This window comes from Leopardus geoffroyi, chromosome D4, assembly GCF_018350155.1.
Source record: "Leopardus geoffroyi isolate Oge1 chromosome D4, O.geoffroyi_Oge1_pat1.0, whole genome shotgun sequence".
In the NCBI taxonomy this organism is placed as follows: domain Eukaryota; kingdom Metazoa; phylum Chordata; class Mammalia; order Carnivora; family Felidae; genus Leopardus; species Leopardus geoffroyi.
This window is the reverse complement of record NC_059342.1, coordinates 32,424,889-32,436,614: the sequence shown is the minus strand read 5'-3', so window position 1 is coordinate 32,436,614 and position 11,726 is coordinate 32,424,889.

The following is an 11,726-nucleotide window of genomic DNA, read 5'->3' as shown; positions in this document are numbered from 1 at the left end:
CCCACAATTTGCCACAGGATGGTAGCCAGAGATTTGGAAATATGGATATTGCCAGAGGAGATGGTACCTTCTCATTACCTAGATGATGTTATGTTAATTTGTGGTGATTCAGCCTCCTTGTCTCAAGTAGGTTCATCATTAGAGGAGTACTCAAGTTCACTTTGAGGATAGGAGGTAAATACCAACAAGATCCCAGGGCCAGATCAATCAGCATAGTCCTTGACCATAGTCATCTGGTTGGGTAAGACAAAAGTGATGCCACAGGCAGGCACTGATAAAATAGAAGCCTTCCTGATTCCTAAAACAGTAATGGGATTACAGGCTTTTGTTGGTTTATTGGTTTGCTGGAGACCTTTTATGCTCCATCTAGTACAGATACCTGGATTAAGAGGAGGAGCCAATGGGAATGGGATGCTAACCAACAAGAGGCTTTCTTAAAGGCAAAAATGGTAGTAAAACAAGTACAGGCTCTGGAAGTATTAATGCCAGATATGAGTTGTGGATTAGCAGCAAATTCACATCCACAAGGGTTTGGCTGGGGCTTGCGGCAATGACAAAATGGGAGACACATTCTGGTCTCAATTATGGAAGACAGCAGGAACCAGGTATGTAGTCCCACTGAGAAATAACTATCAGCTGTATATCTCAACTGCAGCAGATGGGCCTGACTGCCAACCTTCCCATGTTGATACGAACTTCTCTGCCAGCAGGAGAATGGATTAAGGATATGTTAAGCAAACCTAAGAGTGCTTGTGCCCAGGTAAGCACCTTACAGAAATGGCATGCTATCTCATGAACTACACTGGTTACTACTGCCAGTCACTCACATCCACCTGCCCAATTTCCAGAATTTGAGGACATTATGCCTCCCATTCCCCAAGTAAAGGAAAGGGTAGGCTTGCCTCCAGTGGACACATAGTACACTGGTGGCAGTTGCCAGAGAAACTAGCCTATTTGGCATTCCTCTGGCATTTGACTGCATTCTGATGTACTTTTGTTCAAAGAAGGAACTAAACAAAGTAGTAAGTGGGCAGAATTGAAAGCAATATGGATTGTGTTGATGCATGAGCCCTTACCCATCCATTTGGCCACTGACAGCTAGGCAGTGTGATAAGTATTAACAACATAGAAGTTGCAGTGGAAAAAGAAGGCTGGGCTTTATCAAATACACCCCTGTGGGGAGCAGAACTAAGGAAAGTTATTTGTGAAATATGCACTAAGCCTGATGCACTCATCCAAGTATGGCTCATGTCTGCTCATTCCCCATCCAGGCAATCATGAGGCAGACACTCTAGCCTGGGCATGAGCCGTTCTGCCAGAAGAAATCTTGACCCTGTCTGTTGTAGCAGAATGGGTCAACTATAAGTCAGGACACTGAAGTTCCAAACTACTCAGGAAATAGTAAAAAGATTACATTTATCTTTAAAATATTCCAGTTGAGGAGTGCCTGGGTGGCTCTGTCAGTTAAGCACCCAACTCTTGATTCCAGTTCAGGTCATGATCGCAGGGTTCATAAGTTCAAGCCCTATGATGGGCTCTGTGCTGACAGTGCAGAGCCTGCCTGGGATTCTCTCTCTCCCTCTGTCTGCCCCTCCCCTGCTCAACCATTCTTGCCCACAAAATAAATAAACATTTAAAAAAAACATTCCAATTGACAAGCTGCTGACAAGGACTGCCCCCAGTGCAACCTCAGGTGACCACTGTTGTGCCACATCCTGGGACATATTGAGTGGACTGCTGCCCAGTTTCTCACTGGGACATAGACAATATAGGCCCTTTGCCAGTATCAGAAGAAAACATGCACTAACCTGTGTGGACACATATTCAGGACTTGTATGAGCTTTTGCCCATAAAAGAGCTAATCAAGCTGCAATTATAAAGGGATTAATAAAACTAGAGGGCATGTATGAGCTCTGACTCAGATAGGTAGTGATCAAGGGACATATTTTACCAGTCATGAGGTCCAAGAATGGGCAGAGGCCTAAGATATATTATGAACATTCCACCTGCTATGCACTGCTGTATGGCCTAATTGAAAGGGTGACTGGGCTAATAAAAAAATGCGCTAAAGAAGCTTCCTACAAAGGATAGTCTCTGATACTAATAGAGGCAATTCAATTCAATGCCAAGACTACAGCAGGATAGATATCAGCATATCAACGCCTAACCACAACTTTCTTGGACCTCTGGGTGCAGGTACTGTCAGGAGGTCTGAGGCCTATCTGGGAAGAGGGACTCATTTTGTGACTGCCACAAGACTTCCCACCTGGTAAGACTTTAGCTCATTGGGAATTGGCTTGGAGTGCCCACAGATGGGCTTGGTGTGCCCATAGATGGCTTGGTGTCCTAATTTCTTGGGGCCAAAGGTTCACATCCAGTATTAGTCTTTTTTTTTTTTTAATTTTTAATGTTTTATTTATTATCGAGAGAGAGAGAGAGAGAGAGAGAGAGAGAGAGAGAGCATGAGTGGGGAACGGACAGAGAGAGAGAGAGAAACAGAATCCGAAGCTGTCTCCAAGCTCCAAGCTGTCAGCAGAGAGCCCGGGATGGGGTTCGAACCCACAAACTGCAAGATCATGACCTGAGCTGAAGTCAGATGCTTAACCTACTGAGCCACCCAGGTGCCCCCAGTATTATTCTTAACCTCTGGTTCTACATTGGTCAAGGCCCGACACACATGCAAATAACTGCTCCTGAATCTCTGGCGCTTGGTACTGAGGTAGAGTTGTTGGTATGGGGACCAACTGAGATGCCTATGCACAATATAGACACACCCTCTGATGATACTAAGGGACAAAATATACGGTATCATCCTCCAGGGAAAATACCGAAGCCAGAGTTAGTATTGACTCTTGGGGACCAAACAACTGTGTTGTTACTAAATGAAGATTTACCATATCCATTGCCTATGGATACATTTGCCTATGGATTACATATCCATTGCCTATGGAAACATTTATCTTCTTGCCCCTGGCCTCCTATTACTGATGTTTCTTTCTGTCACATCAGGAAACATCTTTCTGTCATGGGCCTCCACTTACACTGAAGTTCACGATCACTCCAACTGTTGGGTCTATGGAATGGGCTTCTTTACCCTCTGGGGAACCATAATTCTAAGTATTTTCTTTGGTGTGATAGGTATATTAATATTGCTGCTGTGGCATAAGGACATAAGTCACCTCCCGATATCTGGCTATAGGGTCATCATGGAAGAATGGCGTATAAAGATTGTACCGGCCATAGAGATGTTGAGGGTGGAGTCTAGGAGTGCTGACAACACTGACTCCATCTTTGGCCCTCCATGTTGTTCATGCCTGTGCAATGATCTTCCTCAGGGCTGTATGTTCCAGGCCCTATGGAGCTTAATGTATGCCCTGATCAGAATATAGGAAGGCTTGTTCTGATATTCCCTAAAGTGGCACACAGAAGGCTCCACTTTAGATAACTTGTAGGTGGGTGGTGTCCAGAAAGTATCCACTTTAGATAACTACCCTTTCACCCCACCACATGCCCCTTGCTCTATAAAAGCTGTAGGTTAAAGTCCAAACTGGGTGGAGACTAGCTTTTTAGTGCCTGGACCATTGCCTGCCAAATCTCCTCTTCTTTCCCACCTTCCTCCTCCCCCATCCTATCTGTAAGTTATTGTGAATAAACTCCATAAAATGGAGGATACTTCATTGTCCCTCCTCCATCTTCTAACAAAATGCCTGTCTTTTAAATTTCTGTACCACTTCAAAATAAGACCCAGACATCATAACCCCCTCCCTGAATACTTTATATATATCTCCTAAGTATAAGAACATTGTCCTACATAATCATTATCACGTCTAAGATAGTTAACAAAAATTCCTTCATGCCATGTAATACTCAGTTTTATCTTGTATAGCTAGTGTTTTGAGCTAGAACTGAATCAGGATTCTTGTGTGTATCACATTGTTGTAATTTTTATTTCTTTATTTTTCAAGTAGGCCCTATGCCCAAGGTCTTGAGCTCAAGACCCCAAGATTGAAAGCACATGATCTACTGACTGAGCCAGCCAGGTGCCTCACATTGTTTTTTGTTTTTGTTTTTGTTTTTGTTTTTGTTTTTGTTTTAAGAGAGAGAGAGAAAGTGAATAAGGGAAAGGGGCAGAGGGAAAGATAGTATCTGAAGCAGGCTCCATACTCAGCACAGAGACTGATGCAGGGCATGATCCCATGATCTTGGAACAATACCTGACCAGAAATCAAAAGTTGGACACTCAAACAACTGAGCCACCCAGGCACCCCTTGCATTGTTGCAATATTTTATTAAAAAAATTTTTTGGGGGGCGCCTGGGTGGCTCAGTCAGTTAAGCGGCCGACTTCAGCTCAGGTCACGATCTCGCGGTCCGTGAGTTCGAGCCCCACGTCGGGCTCTGGGCTGACGGCTCAGAGCCTGGAGCCTGTTTCAGATTCTGTGTCTCCCTCTCTCTCTCTGACCCTCCCCCGTTCATGCTCTGTCTCTCTCTGTCTCAAAAATAAATAAACGTTAAAAAAAAATTAAAAAAATAAAATAAAATAAATTTTTTAAAGCTTATTTATTTTGAAAGAGCAAGCAAGCGGAGTAGAGACAGAGAGAGAGAGACACGCGAGAGAGAATCCCAAGCAGGCTCCACAGTGCCAGCGCAGAGTATGATGTGGGGCTTGAACTCATGAACCGTGAGATCATGACCTGAGCCAAATCAAGTGCTTAACTGACGGAGCCACTCAGGCTCCCCAGCATTGTAAGTTTTAAAGTTCTACTGTCATCACTCTTTATGTTTAAAACAGTCCTAACAATTCTTGTTTATTATTTCCAACTAAAACTTAGACATACTTTAACCTCGTGATCCCAGGGTCATGGGATAGAGCCCTGCATCAGGCTCCTGCTTAAGATTCTCTCTCCCTCTCTTTCAGCCCCTCTCCCTTGTTTGGGCTTGCTTTCTCAATAAATAAATAAGTAAATAAAACAGACATATTTTTTAAAGTTCTAATTACTGTTGGATTTTTATTAGACTTCAATTAAACCTATACATTATATCGTGCAGAAGTGATCATTTTTTACTATATTTAGGTTTTTTAATAAGCCTTGTTTTTTATACTATAAATTTTGAATATTTAGTGTTAATATTATTCCCAAGTGTTATGTTGCTATTATGAATAAAATTTTTCTCATTCTAAGTGATCATTGCTTATTGCAAAGGAATAAGCTATTGAAACTCTTATTAGTTCAAATTACTTTCATTTAATTCTTTGTGAGCAAAGATTCAGTAGATTCTTTGTGAAGAAGTCAAAGGAAGCTGCCACTGGCTGCCAGATTTGTGTTGTTGCTATGGTTCTGAAAAGAAGTAAGTTGTGATTATCACACAGGTCAGGAAATTACAGGAACTAGCTACCAATTGTCATTGTTATTTTGTTGCATGGACGCGAGTGACTAACAGTGGAACACCTGTTGTTACAATGCTTCCCATCTGCCTCATCCCACACATCTGCCCACTGCTGTCAGGGGAAGAAAGAAATGGCTTTTGCCTCTCTTCTGCCTAACAAATATTGTATGAATGTATATGTGGCTGGCTGTAAATTGCATTCAGGTTCCTGGAGGAAATGGGGTCTGAGAAATACAGTTCCAAGACTCGCCAGCATTTGTCATATAGAGAAGAGAAAGAAGGGGGTGGAAATGCATTTTCGATAAAGAAAAAAAAGCAGTCTATTTCTCTGGCTTCTCAGCAACCATATAGAGCATTCTATCTATATTCAAGTTTACAAATAACACCAATAAAAATAGCCTGCTTCCTTCTAATGTAATGTAAAAATTGCATATACAAAAGAAGCATAACCCACCGTTTCCCCTGGAATGGGACAATCAAATTCTCATCAATTCTTATATTTATGAATGACACTTCTAGTTCAGTTATAATCCCCCTTTGATATTCTGTACACAGTGCATTAATTTATAATGGTAACTATCCCCAACATACCTTAAAGTAATAGAGAAAGGGGAAAGGGAAAATAGGTTGATAAAGTATACACACAACAAAACATGGAAAAGCATACATAGGAACCTCATGTATGTTTCTGCAACTTGTCATTGCCCTATAACTTGTATTTATAATCTCCCTAATCTACTACCTATATCTTGTTCTCTTTTCCTCAGCCAGAACCTTAGCTGGTCATGATTCTCTACCAGTAGTGGGATGACCCAAACCTCCAGTTCTGAAGGGTCTGAGCGCTTACTGGCCCTGTCTGTATAGGATTACTATAGTTTTCCATTACATTTTAGCCACTGGACATGGAAGTAATGTGGACAATGTGAAGCTGTAAACCTATTTTCTGTTTATAATTAGCATCAATGGCCTCAGCTGGTAAAGTAACCCTCTTTTTTGCTTGTTGGTTTAATGGCATGAAGAGCCCCATATGTCCAGGTGACAGCCCTAGCTGGGATCATTTTATTTCCTGAAAGAAGCATTCCTTTCTTTGGAATTAAATTCTCTGAATCAACAGAGCGAAAAACTAGAATGAGGATAGTCTCACACTGTTAAGCCTGTATTTAACTCCTTGTCCATTTTAAACATGAGCTCACTGAGTAAGTACTGAGGTGTTTGGGGACTGATTCTGGTTGTAGTCTTGTCCACTTGATTATTGGGACCCTCATCTGCAGCCAGTGCTCTTTGGCGAATGTTCACGTGGAAAACTCATATTTTTTCATTTTGTGCCATTCTAAGAGGTCCAAGCAATCTCTCTCCTTATCACTGATCTTCCAGTCTTGTTTTGGAACAATGTATTATCCACAAACCATTAGCCACTATCACAGAGTCAGTGAGATTTATATCTCTGGACATCTGTCTTTGCAAATGAACTATTTCAAGTTCTGCCCATTTGGAGGATTTCTCTTTCCTGCTGTCCTTCAAGGCAATTCTGGAGTAGGCTATAGTTTTATAGTAGTTTCTTCTAGTTTTTGCCAAATATCATGAAGAACCAACTATACGTCAAGCCTAAATTCTTTCTTTCATGAGACCATACATGTGGGTTGAAGGGGAGGAGTCAATGCAGCACAAGTAAGCACCAAGGAGTCTGAGTACTTGTTCATGAAATTACTGGAACCTTCAGAAACTGCTTGAACCTGTCTTCCACTGGATGATGGAATGGATACCACTTCTACTTGACAGAATGCTACTGGGCATGCTCCACTTTAAAGACTAGTAGGTTAGGGGAGCCTGGGTGGCTCAGTCGGTTAAGCGTCCGACTTCAGCTCAGGTCACAATCTCGTGGTCCATGAGTTCGAGCCCCGTGTCGGGCTCTGGGCTGATGGCTCAGAGCCTGGAGCCTGCTTCCGATTCTGTGTCTCCCTCTCTCTCTGCCCCTCCCCGTTCATGCTCTGTCTCTCTCTGTCTCAAAAATAAATAAAAACGTTAAAAAATTTAAAAAAAAAAAAAGAAAGAAAGAAAAAAAATGAAAAAAAAAAAAAAGACTAGTAGGTTAGTTAACATCCAGTTCTTAATGGGCATTATAAATCACAAGATCTCTTAAGTAACTCATTGTAAGATGTTCAGTTTCATGACCCAATATCAGTCCAAAAGCTCTTTCTCAAAAAGATCATATCATTGCAGAAAAGGGCATGGCTTTGCTTTAAAGCCTATCTCTCAACTCTGTGATTCTCCCATTAGTGCTTACCAGAGGCTCCATATAGTATCCCTATGTGCCAAAGACAGACCAGTATTGGATTTACTAGGTTGTGAATCCCAAGGGTTGAAACCAGCTTGTATTTCCTCTTTCTTTGGCTCTACTGAAAACTGGCAACTTTATAGGTAAATAAGTTGGAGTAGTATATGTAAATGGGACATATATAACCTCCAAAATAAAAATAGGACCACCAAACATTGTACATCTTTTTGAATGGTATGAAGTTTAAGGGGTACAAATTGTCTTTTACTTCAAAGTGTATAGCTCAACATGACTAAGACCACTAGAACATTAGGAACTTAACTGAGGTAGTGGATTCCTGAATCTTCGTGAGCTTTATCTCCCACTCTGATATGTGTCTTACCAGGCATCAAGCAAATTTGCTGCATTCAGTTCACCAGGTTCTTCAAGTGTTTTTTCCTATGGGAAGGCAAGACAGTCCAAGGCCCTGGCAGATTAGAGCATGGCAGAGAGTTGAAAAGCCGACACAGCCCTGTGGTAAGATAGGCAGGTGTACTGCTTCTGTTGACAGGTGAAATTAAGTCTTTCTGGTGGTCTGTACCAATTGTATAGAGGAAAAATACAGATTAACAGCCACATATCAGTTGCAAGGAGCTATGTTAATTTGTTCTAGCAATCAGTAGGAGCAGCTCCAATTGGAATTACTACCTGCATAAATTTTCATAATCCATTATCAATTTCTAAAATTATGTCTTCTGCACAGATTAAACAGGAAGGTTGAAAGAGATATGAACCAAACTTCTGCTTCTGGAGTAAATGTACTTTACCCTATTCCTCCCACTATTTAGAACTAAAATTTCTGGTTGAAATACGTAAGGCACCTATCAGAAGACTCTGAAAGGTGGAGAAAAGAAAGTGGCCCAGGCACTTTAGGACTGAAAAATGACCTAGCAGTGAGTTTCCTGAGGTTTTTGTGTTGGTTTGGGTTTTTTTTTTTAATGTTTTTTTTTTTTTTATTGTTTTTATTTTAGAGACAAAGAGTTTGAGCAGGGGAGAGGGGCAGAGGAAGAAAGACTGAGAATCCCAAGCAGGCTCCATACTCAGTGCAGAGCACAGGGCTCCATCCCACAACCCTGGGATTGTGACCTGAGCCAAAATCAAGAGTCAGACTCTCACTGAGTGGACTGAGCCACCCAGGCACCCATTTCCTGAGGTTTTTATTGTGCCTCTTGTGTATCCAGGCTTCAGTGCAAGAGAAACCTGCTTTCAGTAGCCAAAGGAATGAGAAAAGGGAGACCCTGCAGGACAAAACCTGTCTGACTGTTCCTGTCCTACTCCAGGTAGACACCATGAAAAAAGCCACACCCATCCCCCTGATTGCTGGGTCTGGACAAGACTGTGGGACCAAGCCCTGTGGGTCATGCCTGCCCTGCAGTAACGGAGGCAGCACTCCTCTAACCAAGCGCTGCAGAAACTATGAGGTGGTACACTTTTGACCATCATTGCTTTAAGAATGCCATTCGAGGGGCACCTGGGTGGCTCAGTCAGTTGAGCGTCCGACTTTGGCTCAGATCATGATCTCCCGGTTCGTGAGTTCGAGCCCCACATTGGGCTGGCTGCTGTCAGCACAGAGCCTGCTTGGGACCCTCTGTCCCCCTCTTTCTCTACCCCCCCACTCATGCACGCTCTCTCTCTCCCTCTTTCTCTCTCAAAATAAATAAAAATAAAAGTTCAGAAAAACTAATAAATAAACATAAAAAAAATAATGCTTTAAAACCACAATGAGATACCACCTCACACCTGTCAGAATGGTTAACATTAACAATTCAGGCAACAACAGATGTTGATGAGGATGCAGATAAAGAGGATCTCTTTTGCACGGCTGGTGGGAATGCAAACTGATGCAGCCACTCAGGAAAACAGTATGGAGGTTCCTCAGAAAAATTAAAAATAGAACTACCCTACGACCCAGCAATAGCACTGCTAGGTATTTATCCAAGGGATACAGGTGTGCTGTTTTAAAGGGGCACATGCACCCCTATGTTTATAGTAGCACTATCAACAATAGCCAAAGTATGGAAAGAGCCCAAATGTCCATTGATGGATAAATGGATAAAGAAGATGTGGTACATATATACAATGGAGTATTACTCAGCAATCAAAAAGAATGAAATCTTGCCATTTGCAACTACGTGGATGGAACTAGAGGGTACTATGCTAAGTGAAAGTAGTCAGTCAGAGAAAGACAAATATCATATGACTTCACTCATATGAGGACTTTAAGACACAGAACAGATGAACACAAGGGAAGGGAAGCAAAAATAATACAAAAACAGAGAGGGGGACAAAACATAAGAGACTCTTAAAAATGGAGAACAAACAGAGGGTTACTGGAGAGGTTGTGGGAGGGGGGAATGGGCTAAATAGGTAGGGGGCATTAAGGAATCTACTCCTGAAATCATTGTTTCACTATATGCTAACTAACTTGGATGTAAATTAAAAATATTAAATTAAATTAAAAAAACAAAACAAAACAGGGGCATCTGGGTGGCTCAGTGGGTTGAGCATCCTACTTCGGCTCAGGTCATGATCTCTCAGTCTGTGAGTTTGAGCCCCACGTCGGGCTCTGTGCTGACAGCTCAGAGCCTGGAGCCTGCTTCGGATTCTGTGTGTGTCTCTCTCTCTGCCTCTCCCCCACTCATGCTCTGTCTCTCTCTCCGTCAAAAACAAATAAAAACATTAACAATTTAAAAACATCTTTCAAAAAAATGCCATTTCATCTCAAGTAGAGAGTGAGTGAGATTTAGAAAAGGGAAGTAGAAAGTGAGATTCTTGGATGGAACTACAGGGTATTATGCTAAGCAAAATTAATCAGAGAAAGACAAATATCATAACTTCACTCATATGAAGACTTTAAGATACAAAACAGATGAACATAAGGGAAGGGAAGCAAAAATAATATAAAAACAGGGAGGGGGACAAAATATAAGAGACTCTTAAATATGGAGAACAAAAAGAGGGTTACTGGAGGGGTTGTGGGAGGGGGGATGGGCTAAATGGGTAAGGGGAATTAAAGAATCTACTCCTGAAATCATTGTTGCACTATATGCTAATTTGTTTTTTTGTTTTTTTTCATTTTTTGTTTATTTATTTTTGACAGAGAGAGAGACAGAGCATGAGTGGGGGAGGGGTTAGAGAGAGCGGGAGACACAGAATCTGAAACAGGGGTTAGAGAGAGCGGGAGCACGGAATCCAGGCTCCGAGCTGTCAGCACAGAGCCCAACGCGGGGCTTGAACTCACAGACCGCGAGATCATGACCTGAGCTGAAGTCGGACGCTCAACGGACTGAGCCACCCAGGCACCCCGATATGCTAACTAATTTGGATGTAAATTAAAAAAATAAAATAACAATAAAATAAAATTCAAAAAAAAGAAAGTGGGATTCTTTAAATCTGTGTATGAAGTCCTGGGCAGACCTTGGAGTGGACCATGCATGAAACTGATCATAATCAACACAGCAAACTGAACTATGTGTGGACTACTGCCCAGGTTTTAGATTGTTGTGGGAAGCACCCAAGTGGGGCAGACCAGAATAGCACAGCAAAGGCTTTGAAAACTAATTGACATTTGAAATATGGCCCACAAACTGGGCCAGGACATGCATTCTAAACCAAAACAGTTTGACTGCCTTATAAACTGGAGGGTTTAAATAGGACCCATAGTCTCATAATAAATGTCCTGGATAAAATGCAAAATTACTCATCATATGAAGAATGAGGAAAGTCCTCAACTTGATGAGAGATACAAAAAGGAATTACATAGAAATTTTAGAGCTGAAAAATACAATGAGTAAATACTATTAAAGTTACACAGGCTTTACACAGGATGGAAAGGACAGAGGATAGAAGGTACAGCAGCAACAGTTCCCCAATCTGAACAACAGAGAGCAAATAGGAGGAAAAAAATGAACAGAGCTTCAGAAGCATATGAATTTATGTATATATAAAATAGAAAAGATCTAACATTCATGTTATTGAAGTCCCAGTAGGAGAGGAGAAAAAGAGAGAAGAGCTCAAGAAAAAAAT